Below are 10,008 nucleotides of genomic sequence, written 5' to 3' on the forward strand. Positions count from 1 at the left end.
CAGGTTTTTCAAAGAAATATCAGGCGCTAATTGACAATATTCTGGACATAGTAATTGTCATTAGATACGGGGTCTTTCCAGACTGTCTTAAGACTGCTGTAGTTAAACCCCTTCTTAAGAAACATAATCTTGACCCCTCTGCCTTTGAAAATTTTAGACCCATTTCTAACCTGCCCTTCTTAAGTAAAATTCTAGAGAAGGCAGTCATTATGCAGTTAAATGACCACCTCAATAAACATGCTATTCTTGATACTTTTCAGTCAGGCTTCAGAACAAATCACAGTACAGAAACTGCACTTGTTAAAGTAGTAAATGACTTGGGTAAATGCAGACAGAGGCCATTTATCTGTTCTCATCCTCTTAGATCTGAGTGCTGCATTTGACACCATTGATCATAATATTCTTAGAAATCGCCTTAGTCAATGGGTGGGCCTCTCTGGCAGTGTCTTAAATTGGTTTGAATCCTACCTGGCAGGGAGAAAATTCTTTGTGAGTTGTGGTAATCAAATCTCAAAGACACATGATATCCGATATGGTGTTCCACAAGGCTCTATCCTGGGTCCGCTGTTTTTCTCAATCTACATGCTTCCGTTAGGTCAGATTATCTCAGGTTACAACGTGAGCTACCACAGCTATGCTGATGACACACAGCTGTACTTATCAATAGCACCTGATGACTCCGACTCTTCGATACACTAACACAATGTCTTACTGGTATTTCTGAAGGGATGAATAGTAATTTTCTCAAACTAAATAAAGAGAAAACTGAAATTTTGGTAATTGGCAATAATGGATTCAGCAGGTTATCAGAAATAAACTTAATGCACTAGGATTAAAAGTTAAGACGGAAGTAAAAAATTTAAGGGTAACCGTTGACTGTAATCTGAATTTTAAATCGCATATTCATCAGACCACTAGGACAGCATTTTTTCACTTAAGAAACATAGCTAAAGTTAGACCTCTTATATCATTGAAAGATGCTGAGAAATTAATTCACGCTTTTGTTTTCAGTAGACTAGATTACTGTAACGCACTCCTCTCAGGACTACCCAAAAAAACATAAATCATTTGCAACGAGTGCAGAATGCAGCTGCTAGAATCCTAACTGGGAAAAGAAAATCCGAACACATTTCTCCAGTTTTGATGTCACTACACTGGTTGCCTGTGTCATTCAGGATTGACTTTAAAATACTGCTTATGGTTTATAAAGCCTTAAATAATCTCGCTCCATCTTATATATCGGAATGCCTGACACGTTATATTCCAAATCGTAACCTTAGATCTTCAAATGAGTGTCTCCTTATAATTCCAAAAGCTAAACTTAAAAGAAGTGGTGAGGCGGCCTTCTGCTGTTATGCACCTAAAATCTGGAATAGCCTGCCAATAGGAATTCGCCAGGCAAATACAGTAGAGCACTTTAAAACACTGCTGAAAACACATTACTTTAACATGGCCTTTTATAACTTCACTTTAACTTAATACTGATACTCTGTATGTTCAATTCTTCATAATAACTATTCATGGTGGCTCTAAAATCCGTACTGACCCCTACTCTCTCTTCTGTTTCTTTTTCCGGTTTCTTTGTGGTGGCGGCCTGCGCTACCACCACCTACTCAAAGCATCATGATGCACCAACATTGATGGACTGAAAGCCAGAAGTCTACGTGACCATCATCATCAGGTCCTTCCATGAAAACCCTAAATACAAAGAGGACTGTTTGATTTATGTTAGGTAGATTGCCCAGAGGGGACTGGGCGGTCTCTTGGTCTGGAACCCCTACAGATTTTATTTTTTTCTCCAGCCTTTGGAGTTTTTTGTTTTTCTGTACACCCTGGCCATCGGACCTTACTCTTATTCTATGTTAATTAATGTTGACTTATGTTTATCTTTTATTGTGTCTTCTATTTTTCTATTCATTTTGTAAAGCACTTTGAGCTACATTTTATTGTATGAATATGTGCTATATAAATAAATGTCGATTGATTGATTGATATATATCGGAATGTCTGACACCTTATATTCCAAATCGTAACCTTAGATCTTCAAATGAGTGTCTCCTTATAATTCCAAAAGCTAAACTTAAAAGAAGTGGTGAGGCGGGCGGCCTTCTGCTGCTATGCACCTAAAATCTGGAATAGCCTGCCAACAGGAATTCGCCAGGCTGATACAGTAGAGCACTTTAAAACACTGCTGAAAACACATTACTTTAACATGGCCTTTTTATAACTTCATTTTAATCGTAATTTAACTTAATCCTGATACTCTGTATGTTCAATTCATCATAAGAACTATTCATGGTGGCTCTAAAATCGGTACTGACCCCTACTCTCTTTTCTGTTTCTTTTTCCGGTTTCTTTGTGGTGGTGGCCTGCGCCACCTCCACCTACTCAAAGCTTCATGATGCTCCAACAATGATGGACGGATTAAAAGGCAGAACTCTATGTGACCATCATCATCAAGCCCTTCCGTGAGAACCCTAAATCCAAAGAGGACTGTTTCATTTATGTTAGGTAGAATGCCCAGAGGGGACTGGGAGGTCTCATGGTATGGAATCCCTACAGATTTTATTTTTTTCTCCAGCCATCTGGAGTTTTTTTTGTTTGTTTTTTCTGTCCCCCCCTGGCCATTGAACCTTACTCTTATTCGATGTTAATTAATGTTGATTTATTTTGTTTTCTTATTGTGTCTTTTATTTTTCTATTCTTTATTATGTAAAGCACTTTCAGCTACTGTTTGTATGAAAATGTGCTATAGAAATAAATGTTGTTGTTGTTATCTCTATTGGCGTGTCGACATTTATGCACCTGTCTAATTTTGCAATGATGCATATTGCATATTTTCTGTTAATTCAATAAACTTAATATCACTGCTGAAATCCTACTGTCTCCATAAGGCATGTCATATATTAAAAGGAAGTTGCTACTTTGAAAGCTCAGCCAATGAGAAAAAAAATCCAAAGAATTAAGAGGGGTTCCCAAACTTTTTCATATGACTGTATGCAGTAGATGAAGCTACAGATGTAATGATGCATGTTTTCCATCTGTAAACATTTCAGGTTTCAGAATCATTAGATATAACTTACATAATTACATTCGCAGGTAATGAAAAACAGTACTTTTTGGAAGATGTTATCTTTATGGAGAGCTGCAACTTTTGCACCTTTTCACAGACAACAAAGTTCAGTCCCTTCACAACAACCAGCTTTATCTTAATGACATTTTAGCAGTGGTTACAGACAACACATTATACTGTCTGAAAGCAGACCAGGAAGTTTTAAATGGGGTTATGCCTAACAGTGTGCATTCAACCTGCTTGTTTCATGTCATCAGTTTGATGGGAGAGACCTGGCAGCACTAGAAATATTTCAGTGAGGCTGCAACACTATTGATGTGGGTAAAATGTGCCACCTTCAAGAAGCCTGCCAGGAAAAGGAGACGGGCAACCTTCTTGTCACTGAAAGAGATTGTGCTGACTAAGACATACCCCCTGGTTCGAATCAGTAGGGTACACACTGAACATATTCACCTCTACAAAATGTTCTTTCTGGCAGAGAACACATCAGCTCAGCCCGTAACAAATATCCTAGACACTAAAAATGAAGTTAACCTTCATCTCAGCTCTTACAATTCTGGAGGACACTCATTGTCCTAATGCAGTCTCGGCATACAGCATCATGGAGCCTCTGGGCTCCTACCTGAGAAATGAAACTGCAAAATAAGGTTCAGTTGTGCTAGTGTGACGTTTCAATAAAAGGGATGCAAAGTGCCATTTCATTGTTGTTTGTTTTGTTGTAGCTGGTACTACTGTCTTACAGTTAAAAAAAGTAAAAAAAAAAAAAAAGTATCAAGGAAAAATTAAACGGTGAAAATCGAAAATAAAAAAAAAAAACAGAATTTGTGAAAAAAATTAAACGGATTCCTACATGTTCACACAGGATTTCCCAGGTGTTCTATTCGCATTATATACGCAACCTGGGAAGTAATTGTTACGAAACGCCCAAACTGGGGTCTCTGATTTTTGTGAAGTCAGTTGCCAACTTTACTCGGGCTGAACGTCAATCATGGAAGTGACAACGGGCGATTTGCACCGCAGACAGCGTGAACTTAAACGGGAGAACTGAAGTGCCTGCCGCGACTCTGTCGTTCTCCTTTTCACCTTCCTTTTCTCACACGGGATTCATCGCCCACACACTGTCCTCGACTTTCTGTCCCCATTGACATTCCTGCTCCACTTTCCTTTGATCTCCTCTCCCCGCCGGTATTAGTTCCTCCGCCCGATGCTCTCGCTGCTTACCGTCATTCCTTCTCCACTCCACTCCACTCCACTCCACTTCACTCCACTTCACTCCACTCCACAATACTGACGTGTCCACACATCGTGATCTTTTGAAGCGCTGCGCTTCGAGCCTTGTTTCAAATGCGCCCGTCACGTGATTTTGAGGCACACTCGCTGCATGACATCATTGACATCTGCGCAGCCAGAAGCCGATTTGGTACAACAGAGCAGGACTATGGACTAAGATCGCTGTCAAAAATAACTCGTATTAATTTAAGTCACATTTAAATTTCACGTGTGCCATGTGCGCTTCTGAAAATCACGCTTGCTTCTAAAAAATTACGACTACAATTCTCGAGGAGCAACCACTTGCTGAGCCACAGCAGCGTAAGTCACCGCAGCTGTAGACCCTCAGGTATAGCAAGTCAAATAGATTTTGCTGCAGACCGGAGTAGAATGGGCGTGAAAGTAGTGACGTCACCGTTGCTAGGTGAGGCAAACACAACAAGTCTCAGTTTCTAGGCACGTGCACAGCATTTTCGAGCACAAATAAAAGATGGCAGAAAACAGGGTGTTATTTTTCGTACGTGGATTACTCGTTTAGCCGGATGTTAATTGTAGACGATTTGCCATGATCCTGGATCTGTCGGTTTTTCGAAACTCTTGCTGAATGAGTTGTCATAGCAGCACATTCAAATCCTCAAACCTGCTCGGAGCAGGTTTGTTTTATTTAAACAAGGATTAGCTCACGCACTTAATCAGTGTCCGTGCGTGGAATTAATTCAGTCATAGCTTCGCCGTTCATGAATGCGCGACCAATTGCTATCGGTGCGCAAATTATAAGAAGAGAATTTCATATAGAGAGGGTTTTGCGCGATCGGCAAGATCCTGTATTGCTCCCGGAGGAAATTCTTTACGAGAGATACCAATTTAGCCGGGGGGGGATATTGTACCTCAAAGAGATATTAGCACCTTATATTCGAAGTCAAACTAGATTGGGTTCTCACAACCACACAGACAGTATGCATTGCTTTGAGGTTTTTTGCAAGTGGTAGTTTTTATATATTGTAGGCGATGCGGAAAATCTATCTAAAAGTGCAGTTTGCCGGGCAATTCGTAAAGTCTGTTTGGCTCTGAAATATTTCCTTCGGGTTTTCATAGTGTTTACCGGACACCTGCCTGTGCAGACAATAACGGAAGCGTTTCATGCCATTGCAGGTACACAGGCAAAAACACCCAGAGTCCCATAAAGAACCTCACAATCAGCCTAATATTCTCATTACCCTGGATTTCCAAATGTGACTGATCAGAGTGGAGTTTGATCAAATATTATTTGGAAAATTTACCTCTCCTCCTGATGAATAATCAGACACAGTGTCTTCATCAAATATTTGATCTTCGTCAATATCTCGTTGGTGAGACACAGGTTCTAGGGATATGACATTCCTTGCAACTGGCCCAACAAAAAGAGAGCTATATGGAACATACCTATGGCACACATTGAAGACAAATACATGCAATGACCACCCTTTACCTGAAATGAAGTAACCATCCTGCTACTGGTTCTGAGGAGGAGCTTCCCCTTGCAATGCCCTCAGAAACAGGGCGAGGGGCATTTTGCTAGAGAGCCAACTCTTCTGCAGGGGTATTAGGTCTGGACCGCGTGGACCTCCACCTGTTTTTTGCTCGTCTGCCTTCTTATTAGCTTTAAAATTAATGTTTTTTTTTATATTATATATGATTCTTTACGTCAACAATTCTTTAAATAGTTATATATTAATATTTACAAGTTTGAAGTATATTCTTGTACTTCACTTCAACCTGTTCCCATGTTCTCCCTGTGCTCACGTTTCATCTGGAGTTATGACATATTAAATAATAATAATTAATCTGACACATAGGAAAAAGAAACGCTGCTTTCAGTAAGTACGATGCACACGCGTTTAATTTGTCGGTCACTGTTTTCCAGCCGTCTTTTCTGGTCTTGCAGTGTTACCCCGTGTGCATATTAACTCTTGAAATCCTTCGAGTAACACACACACACAGCTTGTGTGGAAAAAATGCACCCGTTCTTTCGACATTTTGTCGCAGCATATCAAAGACTTGCTGATCAAGTTTTCTAGACTCGATTTAAATGGGCTAAACTAATCTATCGCTGCGTTTGAAAAAACGATTTATCCCAGATGAGTTTCACCGGCATTAACTCATCCAAGACGAGGCATCTGATCTCGGATGATTTAAGCGACGTACGAAAAATACCCCCCTGCACGGTATTATTGATATTATTACTGTTATTTTAATTATAGCTATAAATACTATACATTTTGCAAAACGTTTTTCAAAACGGGTTGAAAAGTTAACGTCACATTACGTGTACGTGTATGTAATATTTGTTCTATGGCTGGCAAGCTCATTGCTAATGATAGCAACACTGCTTCAGGTGCTGTTCAGTCTGCCTCATAATAACTGGGGGGTCGACACTTAATGTTGTATTGTCATCAAATTATGGTAATCATTTTTGCCTAAACTTCAGTCTGTTTTACCGATGAATGGAAAATTCCCAGTACTTTAAAACTATATTTTAACATAAGTTAAGATCTTTTAAGTTCCGTTTAATTATTTGTTGTATATTTTATTTTGCAAATTGGATTCAACCATCCATTCATTTCCTAACAAACGTTATCATAGCTTTTGTTTAATTTTTAAATCGTTTCTTATTTTTTGGATGGGAGGACCTTTGCAAGAGGAGTCTACTGCTCCTCTTAAATGTGGTGTTCCTCAGGGATCCATTTTTGGTCCTATTTTATTCTCTATATACCTTCACCCTATTGGAACTGTTTTTAGGAAACTGAACATCTTTTTTCACTGCTATGCTATTGACACACAGGTTTATATTCCTGTCTGCAACTCTGCAATAAATCAACTGCCAAACTGTCTTTCTGAACTAAAATCCAACCATCCATCCATCATCCTCCCCGCTATATCGTAACTACTAGGTCACGGGGGTCTGCTGGAGCAAATCCCAACCAACACAGGGTGCAAGGCAGGAAAAAACCCCGGGCAGGGCGCCAGCCCACCGCAGGGCACACACACACCAAGCACACACTAGGGACAATTTAGAATCGCCATTGCACCTAAGCTGCATGTCTTTGGACTATTGGAAGAAACCGGAGCACCCGGGTGAAACCCATGCAGACACGAAGAGAACATGCAGACTCCACGCAGGGAGGACCCGGGAAGCCAAACCAGGTACTAAGATCCTGAATGACTAATAATTTTCTTAATCTGAATCAAAATAAAATGGAGGTGCTTATCGTGGGTCCATCAGCTAAAGCCCAAACTGGTCTTGGACTTCTCAGGTCTTTCTCTGTTTTTTGCAAACCTCAAGTCTGCAATCTTGGTGTTACCTTTGATAGTAACCTCTCTTTTGAGAAACAGAATAATTCTGCAGTCAAGAGTTGCTTTTTCCAGCTTTGTCTATTAAGATCGAGCCTTTTTTATCTTCTAAGGATCTTGAGAAAGCTACTCATGCTTTTATCTTTTTTCGCCTTGATTACTGCAACTCACTGTATTCTGAGATTAGCAAATCTCTGATACGCAGGTTACAGTTGGTCCAGAATGCTGCCGCTCGCTTTCTGGTGGGGGGAAAGAAAGTCTGATTCTATTTCTCCAAAATAATAATAATAATAAATGTTATTGATCTTCTGGTCAGTTGTCTCTTATACTGAGTCCATCCATCCATCCATCCATTTTCTAACCCACTGAATCCGAATACAGGGTCACGGGGTTCTGCTGGAGCCAATCCCAGCCAACACAGGGCACAAGGCAGGAACCAATCCTGGGCAGGGTGCCAACCCACCGCAGGACACACACAAACACACCCACCCACCAAGCACACACTAGGGCCAATTTAGAATCGCCAATCCACCTAACCTGCATGTTTTTGGATTGTGGGAGGAAACCGGAGCGCCCGGAGGAAACCCACGCAGACATGGGGAGAACATGCAAACTCCACACAGGGAGGACCCAGGAAGCGAACCCAGGTCTCCTAACTGCGAGGCAGCAGCGCTACCACCGCGCCACCGTGCCGCCCCTCTTATACTGAGTGTAAATGTAAAACTAAGGGGGACACACAGGGCTTGTGCTGCTGCTGCTCCTCGCCTGTGGAGCTCTTTACCTCGTCACATAAAGGAGTCGTCTACAATTGAAAATGAGATTAAAGACTCACTTCTAATCACTTGCATTCTGTGACCTTCAGTTATACTCATTGTGATTATGTAACATTTCTTCTATTAATTATTTATTTTATTTATGTTCATTTATTTTATTTCTATTTATGTTATTTGTGTTAATTGTATGTTTTTCTATTATTGTAAAGCACTTTGGCCACAGCATTCCTATGTTGCTTTAAATGTGCTATATAAATAAATTTGATATTGATATTTTCATGAAACAATCAATACACATATTCCTGTTTGGTTAAATTCTTTAATGAGAAGGTAATCTAGAGATAAGGTTAAAATTTCTACACCACTTTATAATAAATGATGTCTTCTTTTTTTACCTGTGTCAAATGATGTTGCTTTTAAGAAAATTGAGCAATTAAAATTTGCCCAAACTGAATGTTCAGAAATTGATTCATTAGTTAACAAGTCTAAATCTTTCTTCATTTTCTTCAGTGGTGCCATGTCTGGAGGAGGAGGAGGACCAAAGTTGAGCTCTCCAGGACTTCATCAAAACAGTCAATACTGAAGATTTGGGTTTTGGCAAAAGAATCCTTTTAATTTATTTTTCAGTTTAGGAATGATATGGTACTTTTCTCTTAGGAATGACCTCTCTCCGCCCCGTTGGCGCCGCCCCCCGGCGTCGGATTGGTGTAAGGCTTCCCGTCCCCGCCCCTACTCCTCCTTGAACCCTCCCCTGGCCCCTGATTGGTTCCATAAACTGTCAAGGGTCCATTTGACGGATGTCTGACCACTGGTTGAACCCGGATTGCACCTGCCGGGTGAAATAAACTGTCAATGGACCGTGTGACGGATGTCTGACCGCTGTTCGAACCCGCTCAGCCCCCCTCTCCCGAAAGACAAGCCCGGGCGTGTTACAGCCTTTACCTCGACAAGCTCGGACATGCCCGGGGCATGTGGTGAACAGCTCAGGCATGCCCGAGGCCTGTCCTGAACAGCTCAGACATGCCCGGGAGCTGCCTCGGCCCCCGCCCTTTCTCTGGCACAAGCCCAGACAGGCCCGGGGCCTGTCCTGAGCAGCTCAGACCAGCCTAAAGTCGCCCCAGCACCGACCCGAGGATGTTCCGTACCCTGACGGCCTAAAGGGCCTGCCTCAGCCTCTGGGCCCGAGGCAGCACCTGACGGACGGCCTCCCTACACTGCCCGGTCCCCCAGACTTCCCAGTCCCCCATACTTCCCTGCCAGTTCTGAAAGGCCATATTAAAAGCCAAGCATTTTGTTCTCATCTTGGCTTCAAAAACCTGCATTATTCCAGCTCACACACACAGATAACAAACTGTCAGATCAAAGACACGGTCTGAGTCAGGCCGCATTTAACCATAGGCGCCCCACACTTCCCGGTCCCCCACACCTCCCAGTCCCCCACACTTCCCTGCCGAAAGCCTAAAAAGCTAAGCATTTTGTTCTTTTTACGATTTTAAGATGAGCACACCATTAAAACATCTCATCTTTGCTTCAAACTAAGTCAAGCTGCTTTTTTTTTCCATC

General features: G+C 41.5%; 1 protein-coding gene across 2 annotated transcripts in view; it reads right to left on the bottom strand.

Moving 5' to 3' along the window:
* Nucleotides 1–4,681, bottom strand: part of LOC120521855 (NACHT, LRR and PYD domains-containing protein 12-like) — a 1,152,437-nt gene extending 1,147,756 nt beyond the window's left edge. For both annotated transcript variants that reach the window (XM_039743177.1, XM_039743172.1), the window contains exon 1: nt 4,295–4,681. The gene's annotated coding sequence lies outside the window, so the exon portion shown is untranslated. The remainder of the gene's footprint in view (nt 1–4,294) is intronic.
* Between the last annotated feature and the right edge of the window lie 5,327 nt (nt 4,682–10,008).

The sequence above is a fragment of the Polypterus senegalus genome, chromosome 2 (assembly GCF_016835505.1).
Source record: "Polypterus senegalus isolate Bchr_013 chromosome 2, ASM1683550v1, whole genome shotgun sequence".
Taxonomy (NCBI): Eukaryota; Metazoa; Chordata; class Cladistia; order Polypteriformes; family Polypteridae; genus Polypterus; species Polypterus senegalus.